Here is a 13,661-nt window from a genome sequence, read left to right on the forward strand (position 1 = left end):
ATTATCCCCAATAAGTAAAGAATGATTTCACTTTGCTGCCTAACAGATTTAAAAACAACCTTTGGTGTTGGGGATAATTCTGTTTGAGGGAAATGAAAACATACAAGCCCATATTGTACTCTTGAATTCTGAAAATATGTTAATTGAAACCTCGGAGCCCAATCTTGCTTTACACCACTGCAACTTGAAGCAATTTTATTTTTTCCATGCATTTAATATGAGATATATGAACCTCTTTGTGGTATGCTTAAGCTTATCACCTTCTAATCTCTCTAATCAATAAGAAACTAAACAGAATATTGAGATTTTATGATCATGTTTTCTTCTGGGATGCTAAGAGTTTCTTGAACAGAAGAACCATGGCTCGGAAACAATGGTGAGGGGAAGAAAGATAATTCGTTTTTATAGGACAATGTTATATTGACTTCTGCTGACTTTATTCATAATAATGATAATAATGTCTCTTTCCTCTAAAAGAAATAAAATTATCAGTTCTTGCATTTGTACTAATCTGTTTGGTGCTAAGTAATCACAGAATGTGTTTGCAGCTAACTGCAGGAGATCCAGTAATTAGTAATCCAGTAATATGATCTCTCTGTGTGTGATTCAGGAATTGTATTCTTTTGTCCTAAAGATATTATTAAATACCAGCTAGCAAGCAGTTAACGGAACTAGTAGAAGATCATACAAAATTGGGATCTAATGTAGCTTTATACTGACTAAAAGATACATTTGGCAGAGCTTTTTACGCTCTTACTTAATGCGSTACTATCATTTTTATCTATTCCTTAGAGCCACAGCTCTGCCTGTAAGTCTTATCACCTGTGATCAGATGATCAGATCTCACAGGTTAAACAGAGTCACCCCAGATATGTGCTTGGATGGGAATCACTAAAATTGCCTATAATGCTACAGGCAGAGACATCCTAGTTGAGACTAAGGGCTTAATGCTGCTTCTTGGGGCCTCGATGGATGGATGGATGGATGGATGGATGGATGGATGGATGGATGGATGGATCTATCTTAAATTATTTTCTGCATACAGCACAGCTGCAGCAAGAAGGGTGCAGAGAGCACTCCCCCTCTTCCTCAGCTCTTTTCTGTTTTTAATCTCCTTTTAACCTTGCAGTGAGGGCTCTGTCCTTAAGACAGAAACTACAGCTTTGCATCTCTTCAGAGTGATGGCCACAAGTTACAAGAGAAACGTGTTGAAACCAGGTGAGAGAGGAGAACAAGTGCAACCCACTAAAGACATTATAATACTGCATTTTTGGTCATTCTAGTAACAAATCTGCCCTTATGTCTAGTGTAATATAGAAAGTACTTAGAGGCTCCTTGCATGGATAAGCTGTGCAGAACACAATCGCTCACAGCTTTTTGGTTCCTTGTTTGATTAAACAAAATGTTTAAGGTAATTTATAGAAAACTCCTAGGCAATTGCTGGGTCTGTTCAGCCAGTGACAGGCACAAAGGACATTTATGAGAATTAAATTTTTCTCTTCACTGTAAAACTAGACTTATTGCATTAGAGTCTAACTACATAAACTCTGGCATGTGTTTTTATTTCTCTCAGGTTGCTTTAGCATTGCCTAGCAGAGAATGACTGACAGTTACCTTTCATTTGGAGGAGGAGTTAATGCAGACTGTAATTAATGAAGCAATTTGGTTAAACAAATAAAAGCAGCCACTCAATAACAGTGTCCTTTTGAACACTAGAGGATCTCCTCCTTGTTAAGTTTTTTAAGATATTTTTAATGAGTATATCTCCCAGAGAAGTAAAATGCTTTATCTGGTGCCTTAAGATAACAAAACAACAATAACAAAAAAACCCTAGAGTCTTTTTTCTCCAAAAATGTAAGTCCCCTTTCAAATATATAAGTGAGTCTAGGAAGGTCTACTGGAAGTGACTTCTCAACAGAGATTTTTATTATGACAAAAAACAAAATGTTGGAAAGTCTTTTGATTATAGGTAAGCTCAAATTTCATTTGGAAGTATTTTGCTTATTCTTAAAAAAATGCTTGTGATAACACAAACTCCTTTGTAATATTTAGTTAGAAATAACTTATTCACAAATAGAGGCATTTAGTATAACTGTAAGCAGATCTTCTTTATATTTTGAACAGTAAGATACCACATGTATTACTACAGGTTTGAAAAACTACTTTTAGTAGAAAGTTGTATAAAAAAATGGTTTTAATGGTAATTAAAGTCCTAATTAATTACTTTGTAATACTTAAGCAGTATGTTTTTTACCACTATATTTTTACAGTAGTTTGTTTTACAAATATATTTTTACTACTTTAAGAATTGCTAAAGAAAGACGATGTATTTGACAAGTTAGGGGAACTCATTTTAAAATTTGAATTTAGATGGATTTTTATATCCTGTAAAATACTGATCCTTCAAATAAGTGAGCCAAATTAAGAAATGATTTCGACTTWAAACCATGGGTAATAGCAGTAGCCTAGTCAATTCATTTCAACGTGGACCATGGAGGAGATATCATAATTTCTGTTTTACAGAGAGGAAAACTATACTTTGAGAAGGGAAGTGAATTATCCCAAATTATTCCAGCGACTATCAGGAGATCCAGACCTCCTGAATTCCAGTGCAGAGTCTCTCTCTTAAGCTACTGTAGTACGAAGACATACAGCAGAAATGGTGAAGCTGGAGAAGAATTGCTGTCCGACTGCACGTGAAGGTGCTGTCCAAGTCATCCTGTCCAGATACTGGTAAGAAGAAAAAGGTAGGATTAAGCTTTCAGTGTGTCCAAAGAAGGAAAGGATTTCAGCATGATCTGTGTCTAGGTTGCATCTGAAGTGCTTATAAAAATATTGAGGATTGCCAGGGATCCTGACACATTGACAGCACATTTCTTGGTAGTCTAATGAAATGGATTTTTCTTAGTGTTGCTCTGAAAACTGAGAATTTCTGGCCATAGAGCATGGAAAGTTGTCAGATTTGTGCTATGGAAACCAAAAGCAAGGCAAGATTTTCATATTTAGTTAATTTAAGTTGCTGGGCAGCATTGCATTTTTTTATTTATTTTTATTACTGTGAATTCTGTATTTCTTGGATTCCAGATTCCTTGGAGAAGAATTAATATCATATGCTTTCTCCAGAACATACTCATCCTTATTATACAAATCTGCTTGTGCAGACACCTCCCTCCACACACACTTTAAAAAATAAATAATAAATTTAAAAAAAAATTAAAAAAAACTTTTTTAATTAAATAGCTTTAAAATATATTATCCATGGTTATGAGTACCGGGGGGGGGGGGGGAAGGCAGTCACAAATATGCTTCAAGAGGGATTTCTGGTCTGCCAGGAAATGAGTTTAAAGGTCTCAAGCTTTAGCTATCTTCAGGATTATACAAGCTGAGTATCCCTGAAGAGACCTCTGACTGGTAGCTTAATGTTTACAGTATGCTGTGTTAGGGATTAGGAATTCCCAACTGTATTGTCCTTAATTGCTTGTGACTTGGTTTGGCAGGGGCAAAAAAGTAAAATCAATAAAGCTTTGACATTGCATTGGTGACTTTTAACACAGTTCGTGTTTAATAGTTCATGTTAGTTACCCCAGAGTTGTCCTGTAGGATGGAAAAAAAAGAAGACATGATTTAGTTGTGAAGGCAAAGTGTTGAAGAAAACTAGGCTTTGCAATTACGATATATGCATTTTTAATTAAATTTCCTGGATTTTAAATGCCAATCAAAGAAAAAAGAATTCCCAAGGCTAGCAATTATTTTTACACAACTTATAACATCTGTAAAATACTGCTACCTTTCATCAAGCCAGGATGTGCAGGAGGGGGGAAAAATAAAGGCATAATTTGAGAAGATTTACAGCACGGGAAAAGTTTGCAAGAGTAGGGACAATGTTGATATACAAACTTTAATTTCCGCCACGTTTGCTCTTCATTTAATCTTTTTTGCTTTAATCTCTGCAAATGAAATTGACTTAAAGTCTGGTTTTTGTTACTCTCCAAGCTAATTCTTGATCCAACAAAATCTGAGCTGACTGTGCCTGAAGGATCATAGAAATTGCTCTGTTTGGCATTTACATTAATACAGGGTGTGCTTTGTACTAGGTATGTGGAAGTGCTACTGGTTTATCTTCACACGCAATCTTTTACTGAAATGTTGGGGTTTTTTTGGTGTTTTGCTTGTATTTAATTTCTTTTTCATATGCGTGGAACCCAACTTCCCCGTAATAGTTTCAGTAAGCCAGCATCTTAAGTGAGARCCTAAAGATGTTTCTACTAGGCAAAATTTCTGAAAAGAAAGGGACAACAGATCTTTATCCACAGCAGCAATTCCTATAGTAGAATTGTTTGGCTTTTGGAAAAATATGACTATCTAATCATTTCCATCCTGGTATGAAGCATGCCGTCATCTGGCCTCTTCCCTTCTCTTAAAAGGAAATGTGTTGCATAGATTCAATTGAAAATGTATAMGAAAAATATTGCTGCAGTTCAGTGCAAGGAGAAACATGGATTCAGATGTTGTTTTTTTCCGATCTCCTAGCATATAAAACAGTCGCATCAATTGCATGTTTCAACTTGCTCAAAGCAAGAGCTCGAGAAATACAGTTAGGCAAAACATGAGTCAGGAAAACTATTGCATAGATAATGCTGACCAGAATGCATTTAAAATAATAAATTAGGAATGATTCTTTTTCACTTTTGACCTTGAGGTTTTTCATTAATATGACCAAGAAAATAAYTCTGAGCAAGTTCTGCGACCTCATTAACAAATAGTCATTACCCATTATATAATTACAGACTGAATTAGAACAACAACATACGTGGAATGTTATAGTGATATAGAAAGTTGATTGTAAGAGTGTATTCAGTCTCTAATTGATAAATTTATATAATGGATGGTCATATACTTATGTATATTGTAACTGTGATTCTGGCAAGTAGCAGTTTGTAATTCTGATGTTGTGAGATGGAAATCAATGGAAAAACTATTATCTGGAAAATGAGAGTTTTTCTAGGAAATAATGCTATAGTTTGCACTAGACAGTACTGAGCCCCAGCTTCTAACACCTTCCTTCATTACTTCATCTCTTAAAACAGATCTGTTGCTAAATTAATTAATGAAATTAGAGTGGATGRGAAAGGAGAACCACAAACTAAAGATCCGAATACTCTTTGACAGCAATGATGGGTTGCAGTCTTCAATAGTTCAATAGTTGTTCTCACTGCAAGGCCACTTTAGGAAATCCCAGCAATATCTGAACTGCATACAAGAGGAGAAATAGCATTTATTTGCAGAGAAAGCCAGTGAGGCTGGGCTGGTTTGGGCACTGAGAAAGGTCTGGGGGACTCTACTTGAGTACTAACCCAGGAAGGCACCTGCTTGGCCCTGTGGACTTAYATGTGTTTAACTGGAATACTTTGGAACTGGGGCTTCTACTGCCATTAAGTTCCTTTCTTGGAAAAAGGCTGCCTTTGGCTTCCAAGTGGGTTCTGTGTTAGTCCTGACCTTCCAGGACCTTCTTTCTCAATAGGTAAATGCAACTTTCAGGGTTAAACCAGGGAATATCAGTAAATGCTGTACCTGGAGACTAGTGTAACGCTGCCTGTTTCACTGTGAACTTGGAACAGGCTTTCAGTCCTGTTGTAAATCCCGATTGTTCCTTGTTAGTACATGAAACTTCTACTTTGTGTAATGAGCAGATGATCTTACGATAACTACCGGGATATCAGGCGGAATGTAATTTAATGACAGCTGTCAAAATAGGTGGTTCTGTGTAGCTTAATACCTAGCAAAGCATTAGTAAGTGAAACCTGGCGACAGGGTGTAATTGCATGGCTTGATGCGTTGCTGGATATTAATAGGGTTCCCTCCATCTGTCTAATACTTCCTACCCAAGAATACCATCGAGTTTTATTGCAGCCATTTAAAAATTTCTGGGGCTTTTCCAGATTTGTGCTGGATGTAATACAGAGATTCACTTAAAATATTAAAATATATATATATATATATATATATATGTGGCAGAGGAGGACAGCATTTATTTTCCCACACAGTCTCAGATTTATATTTTTGCTATCATAAAATTATTTTAGTTTCATTAAACCTGACTTCTTTCTTTCTCAAAATTTCTGGTTGAACACAAACATGCTTTTCAGAGTACAAGGCTGAATAAAAAAGGGATGACCTCATGTTTTCATACATGAATGACCTATCAAATCAACTCATGGTATAGGCAAGTGAAAAATCTGAGGAGGTGTTAGTTATATCATGGTATAAATTAGTTAAACAGAGGGCAGGTGAAAGCACGGCCCTGAATCCCTCCTCTCTAGTTCTTTGTTCCTCTCACAGGAGCTGGAGACATGATTTGCATCCAAGTAAGAAGGAAAGATTCAGCCTTTCCTCTCAGTGTTTGCAACATTATGATTCTGTACAGGGAAAACGCAGGATTTTATGCCCAGGYCCTGGCACTGACAGAAATGTGATGTCTCACTAGTGTGATAATGTTTCAAAATCCTTGCAATGCCCTCGTACGCCAGCAGCAGTTGTGCCTACAGGTCTGTCCTCTCAAGCGGCTGCTGGCCATATGGTGGCATGTGGCCTGTGCAAACACAAATAACTAATTATAAGCAAGCACARTGACAAATTGGTCCTGCATAAAAGAACACGTGAAAACAAATGTGTTCTGTACACCTCGTCAAGGTCCATCTGGGCCAATTTTCTCCTTTTCAGCATCACTTCTCATGGCAATGGTAAAAACTCTTGCTCCGTTGGTGACTCCAGAACTATTTTGCAGCAATTAGCTCGGCCTAGTGCAGCATTTGCTAGGCTCCAAACTTGCAAATGCAGGATCTTCCGAGCTAGGAAGGCCAGGTGCATGTAGGGCATGCCCATAACCAAATTCAGGTCCCTCTTAGGTCTTCTCAGCCCCCTAATAAGGCTGGGAAACAAAAGGGAGCAGAGATGCTCAATTTGCCTTGGCAGCAGACAGCGGCCTCATCTGCCAGCAGTGAACTAGAACTGAACTAGAAATGACTTGAGATGTCTTTTTATAAAAAGTTTGAAAGTGTGTGTGTTAYCATTTTATTATTATTATTATTATGGCCCAGTGGAGAGAGTGAAGTACATGTGCTTCCCCTTTTGTGGCCTATTGGGGCAAAGTAGCAAATATCTACAAACTTATGAGGAGGCATCACATCAAACTGTCRTAATACTTGGACAAAACCACACGATAACTGCTTCTTATCAAAAACTAGTTCATATATAATGGGAAAATATTTTATTAACCTATTAAAATACAACTTTGTGTGCGAGATCAGGAGGGAAAGTTAGAACAATAATTGTTTAAAGTTATCTTTGTGCACAGGTTAGTTTGAAAACTCCCATGTCTCTTGGCAAATGAGTGTTGCATGTGTGCTTTAGGTCAGGGAGATGGAGACGCTAGATATCCTGCTTGCAGACTTTTTATGGAGAACCCATGCTGGATGTGGAAATATTACCTTGTGTTCTSTTGAAATCTGAGCAACAAAACCCTTTCCTGCCCTTTTCTTCAGCTCTTCTATTGTTTCAGCTGTCTCTAGTGTCCTGCTTTGAATCACTGATTATAAATGACCAAAGTTCTCAACTTATCTTTTTTATTTTTTTGATTCAAGGAGTTAATCTTTTAGGAGGAATGTTTTAAAATAGACATGGGAACTTTAGAAGTAAAATAAGAATATTGCAGTGCGTAAAATCAGCTGAATATAAAAATAGTCTCTCTTGCCCAGTCTAATTAGAGAATCAGAAGTAGAAATATTTGAGTAATGCCTATCCAGATAGATTTGACTTTTACCAAACTAGAGACTTCTACTCTAATAATAAGGARAAGGAAAATGAAAACAGTCATTAGTAGTGACTCGAGGAATTCAGTTTTCCTGATGTGAGCTGAGTGTGGCATGTTTCGGAGGCAGCAGTGCACAGTGATATATTTTTCTTAGGTAGTTCTTCTAGGGAAGAGTTAATGACAGTCTTCKTGCAGCATCAAAGTAGTTTAATAGCACTAGCAAAACAGCTTTGTGCACTTGAAAAATCAACATTCTCACATTCCCTAAACTGTGTATGATTATTGGGGTTGAAAGAACCACTTAATTTCAACTTCAGAGCTCTGTCCAAAATCTCCTAATTACTGGTGAGACTGGATTCTTGTGGGTTCCTGTTGAGTGGCATGGATTTCCCAGTAGAGGACATCTCCTGTTTGCTCCGTGGCTTTGGTTTTTGGTTGCGTGCAGTTCGACAGAGGACCTCCCACAGTGCCTTTCAATCTCTATTAGTCTACRGTATTTCTGCAAGAATTTCACCTGGCAAATGATTGCTTGGAGATGGGTCTTCAYAGCCACCTCCTCATTCCTGGAAGATCCCTTTGCCTTGTCCATGTTGTGGAGTTCACTTAGCATTGCTTAAAGGCAGAAAGTGGCACTTTCTGAGCTGTACATTAGCATGCCAGAAAATTGTCACTCACAGAGAAACTATGACTTAGTGAATGGTATAATTATATCTGTAAAGAGAGCAAACTGGTGCAATCTGTCTGTGACTGAATTAAATGAATGCAGCTTGTAAGACAGGCTGAGAATCATTTTCTAGGAAGTGTCATGAAATTTTGGAAGATTGCACATCTTTGAGAAATTAATTATCATGGGAGGGGGAATTCTGAGACCAACAAATACATGTACTGGCAAAATACTAGCTGAAGTACCTATAAACTCTAAGAGAAGACCTAAGATTTAAGCAGTTTATCACTGCTTGTTTGCAAAGGAAAATGGTCTATTCATAATTTTTTTTCTACAAAACTTGTTTGTCAATTAACAAAGAAGAACATAACATGTTAAAAACTGATTTGCAGTCAAAACATGGATTAATATCCACTGAGTGCATGCTGGCAAATAACTTAGATTCCAGCTATGAAGTCTCTGAATTGTGAGCTGGATCCCACAATAATATATTTCATAAATACAGCTATTGTTTTTCCTGGCATCGTCGCACATCGCAGTTATAAGAACACTATGTAACATTTAGCTGTCATAAAGGGCAGGGGACAGTTGGAAAATCCCATTTGCATTATTTTGGGGGGTATGAAAAATTGTTCTGAACTGAAGAAAGAAGAAAATGCACAGACAAAATTGCTAAAATGGAAAGTGTAAGCAGATGGTTTTGAGGCTTTCCCTAATTYGAAGCTCTTAACAATATATTCCTCTGTAATTAAATTAAGCACACTGTGCTTAAGATTGAATGTCTATATCAGTATTAGGCTGTAGTTTTCTGCTCTAGACAAGCATTTGCTTTGCAGATATTGGATATTTGGTGTGAAGAACAAATTGAAAAGGACAACTGAAACAAATGCTTGCTGAGCCAAATATCCTGCAGTGAGGCTATCTGGCACCTCCTCACTGCAGAAAGTCTTTTAGAAATTAATACTTTTGCTATTTTATTTATTTATTTACATTTGCAACCATAAACATAACTGCTGAGTTCTGCAGTCAATATTGATTTCCTGACACTATAAACTCCCTTTTCAATTATGGTTATATGTATAATTCTCTATTAAAAATAACACAGTTTTTTTTTTTTAGGTTTGAGGCCTATGTGGTAGCTTGAATAAATAGGTATGTTCCTTTTGTTAGAAATAGTTTTATTAAAATATTTTCATATATTTTAAAATCATGCAACATGACAGAGGATCAAAATCAGATTTTTCATAAGAAAATTTCCAGTAGGCAAGCTTTTAAATACTTTTATGAACCTAAAATAACTCTTTTTAAATGTATCTTTGACATTTTATTAATCTATATTCTAAGACTGATGAAGAAGCTTAAMAGTGAATTTGATGTGCTTAATTCAGGGAAAACAGGGATTTGGGGGGAATAGTTGTTCTCTTCCCTGATCACAGATTAAAACAAGATAARCTGAATAGGTGTGGTGCATCCCACTTGAAAAATTTCCATTGATTTCTGAGAGAGTTCATGTTGTTTTTTTATGATACACATGATACAGGAACAGTGCCTTGATTCCCATGAAGARTATTAGGAGCTTAGGGACTGAAACAAAATGCAAAAGCATTTTGCTTTTGCAAATCAAAAAAATTGAGTCGTCACACTGAACCCAGATTTGCACAACACTGAGGTTCCTGGAGTCAGTTGTCTCATCGGGAAAACCTTGACCTAAGTGGGTCCAACTTGCACAAATAATAATTACATTCATGTAGTTTTTCCTTTTTGCTCATTTACAAATCAGGTTGGGGTCTCAGGGGTATTGACTTGCCCTAGCAACAGCATTATATAGAACTCYTAGCTTCTGAACTGGTGTATATGTGTTGTCTATCATGCACAGAGGAAATAAATAACTGAGAGGTCTATTTAGAGAAGAATGCACATTAAGCTAAGTATCAGCAGAAAAGGCCAAGAGGAGTGTTTCTCTTTGCAGTCCATCCTTCCAGGACAATTAAAATCTATATATTTTTTTTTTTTGAAAGACATTTCATGCCAAAATGAAATTACAGCTATGAAACCTTCCCTGGAGCAAATCATTGTGATTGAGGTGGTCGTCTTCAACAGCCAAAGCAACATGCTAGGAGCACGTGTCCCCTTTTCAGTAAAGCATGGACTAGGGTTGTAAGAGATCCTGGCTAAAATTTCTCCCTTGCTTATTGGCCATGAACCCCTTTCCCAAGAATGTGATACCCCCTTCTCATACTTCATTCCTCAATTTGTCTTGGTGAGGYGGTTCTACTTTATAATAGGTATAAAAGAAATAAATTAGTTGTTTTAATCCTTTGTTTAGGATGCTATCTTGGTGTCAAATTTTAAAACAGAACAGGTTCCCTGTATCAAGTTCCCTGGTATGGTCTGAGCAGAAGACATCTAGTCAGTCTCTGGGATAAAGGAAAGGCTGAAAGACTCTTCCTTTCYTTTTGCTGGGAAAGGAGAGGATTAAGAATAGGTTGGAATTGACAGCGATCATCAGTCTTTCACTTTGGTGTTTAAYTCTGGAGAGCACCTAAGATACTGTAAGTGCTTATAGATAAAAATTGATTAAGAACTTCTGATAAACTGAGGTTTCTGCTAAGCTGAAGTGCAGATTTGACTGTGAATTATGCTTGCTGCTTCTCCTGCTGACAACTACTTGGCATCCTAGTATCGTAGCCCTTGGCATCWTGCAGTAGCCAACAATCTTCCCAAAGAAAAAACATTCATGACATCAGTTGCACTCATGATGCTGTATATATATGTGTAGGGATCCCACAGCCTTTTATTTGGCTTGTTAGAGCCTCAAAATTCAATGTATCCTGCCTTAGTGCCTTCCCTTCTTGCKCCTCCCTACTCCCACAACAGTTTGTGATTAAAATAGCTAGGGTAAGAATAAAGTTTTTTTATTGTGGGAGGATATCTAGAGCATATGGATWTACAAAGTTGACTTTTTCTTCTCTGCACGGCTTTGTTAACATCAAATGATGAGTTGAGGATAGGCATATAGTCAGGAGCTGTGTGACTATATCCAACCACAAAATGGGGGTCTTTGTCCAGATTTATTTATTTTATTTATTTTTCTTTCTCTCTCAGGTRTTCCCCCTGGGCTTTGGAGACAAGTTCACTAGATGTGAATCTCATAAAAGTTGTCTTCCTAACCTATAAAAAAGTGATAAAATGGATACAGCTCTGGAGTTCCACAATACAATGCAGTTCTCAGTCACTGAGTGATAGAAAGTGCTTGTCACTGAAAAGAGGGGAAAAGGGTGGAATTAATCCTACTTTATCAGATGTGCATCCTTTATTGTTCARTGTGCTGTTATTACATGGTTCGGTAGAGTTTTTGTTGTGTTTTAGACACTAGTTGATAAGAAGGCATAGCAAACCACAGATTTGGGAAGTTCAACATGAGCAGACATTATCTCGTGTCCCTTCCAAAACTGTTAAATTTTGTAAGCTTGCCAATGTCATCTCTGGCAAAAATCAGAAATCTAACTCAAAACAAATTAATTCTTYAAAACTGAATGAATGGATGACTGATAGAGTCAAATGCATATMTTTTCCTCTCTGTAGATGTTTATTTTTGCACAAATTGCAATAATATTCTTTTATTTCTTGTTTGTTTGAGACTCTAACCAAATGTTAGAATGACTGAGGTACAGACCTATAAACTTCATTGATGATGGAAAAGACACACATAATTAACTGATCTTCCAAATTGCTGTGTCTAGAGAAGGATTAATGGACCAGTCTATCCACTGTTTAGGAGTCTGTCAAGAACATTTTGAGAATACTATATGGTTGTTTTAGTTAATAATAGGAGTATTAGCTTACTGAATTGATTTTCAGATAATTTATAGGTGGAAATTGCATCACTATGAATGTAATATGATGACTATATTTATATGAAACCTAAGAAAGGTCTGGAATTAATATGTGATACTTTGCTGGGAGTGCGACTGGTTCCATTTACATCTATTAAGTTTAACATATTTTGTAAGCAATATAATATTTCAAAGACATGCTCTCCACCAGTCGTGTGCTATGGCAAGAAAATTCCCCAGCCACTATCGGTACTCACTGGTTATTAAGCCAGAAAACTACGTTTGYCCATGCTTTTCCCATTTGTGCCCCCCAGACCAAATATCCACACTTCATACACAAGAGCAGGTTCAGGAAACCTAGTACCTGCAATTCTTGAAATCAGGGGATTGCGTTTACTGGTATAACCTTGTTTGCTGAATGCATCATCGCACCGAGCAGTGGCTTAAACATTGATCCTGCACGGTTCAGCGCGGGCTCCCAGCTCCTCTGCGGCACTGGGACAAAGCCGGTGTGCCCAAAATGTATGCAGTCTGCCTGCAAAACTGTAAATGATCAAATGGTCTCCATCCAAGGGAGAGCAGGGAGGGAATGGAGGGCGCATGATAAATAATAGATGTGGTGTATGTTTGTAAAACATGCTGGGAATTGAGCTGTAAATGTAAATCCCTTTCTCCCTCTGTAGGAAAATGCAAAAGCAACCAGTAACTGGAATTATCTGATAAACGTTACTAAAGGGAACGAATGGCATAGCTTTTAGTGCCAAGATCTCCCAGAGCACATTCTCCATGAGCTTACGCAGCCCTAAACAGGTCAATAACCTTCAGTGCAATCCACGAGGGAAATAAATGTCAGAACTATAAAGTAGCTTGTATCAATTTCAGGCCCTTCCAAATAACTGGTTTGACCTATGTATCCAAATATTGAAAATAAATAGGAGTCTTAAGCCACTGAGACTCCAACAATCTTCTCACTGTTTAGACTTGTGTAAAATTGACCAGCGTGGCAAGGATTTTAGTCACCACTTAATAGAAATGAGTGACCTTTCTTCATTATTATTACTTTTTAAACATTGCAAGACTGTTGTACTGTCCTCAGAGTCAGTGACACATAAGTCGCTTGGCTGACATTTTAATAAACATCTGTTTTTTCAGAGTAAACCACAACAGTCATCTTTGTTAGGATTTCCTGGCTTCCTCATGTCATCTCCATGGATATTGCAATCTGTTCCTGCAAAAGCAACACARATACACATTTAACCATCTCCTCCAGAGCTCCACAAGGAAATGGAAATATTTCAATAACTTTTATTCTCCTCTTCAAGTTCACACTTGTCACCTGGCCCTGGATGCA

General features: G+C 37.1%; 1 long non-coding RNA gene across 3 annotated transcripts; it reads left to right on the forward strand.

The window, feature by feature from the left end:
* Window positions 1–1,913: 1,913 nt before the first annotated feature.
* On the forward strand, window positions 1,914–12,524 carry LOC112958157. Of its 3 annotated transcripts, XR_003251360.1 has the most exons (4): window positions 1,914–1,969; window positions 2,524–2,733; window positions 9,594–9,626; window positions 11,580–12,524. It is a non-coding gene; the product is annotated as an uncharacterized LOC112958157 (long non-coding RNA). The 3 variants fall into 3 exon arrangements; XR_003251361.1 differs by lacking the exon at window positions 9,594–9,626 and having other exon boundaries at window positions 2,524–2,747; XR_003251362.1 differs by lacking the exon at window positions 9,594–9,626.
* Window positions 12,525–13,661: the final 1,137 nt, after the last annotated feature.

This window comes from Nothoprocta perdicaria, unplaced genomic scaffold (assembly GCF_003342845.1).
Source record: "Nothoprocta perdicaria isolate Ctin4 unplaced genomic scaffold, notPer1 scaffold_81, whole genome shotgun sequence".
In the NCBI taxonomy this organism is placed as follows: Eukaryota; Metazoa; Chordata; class Aves; order Tinamiformes; family Tinamidae; genus Nothoprocta; species Nothoprocta perdicaria.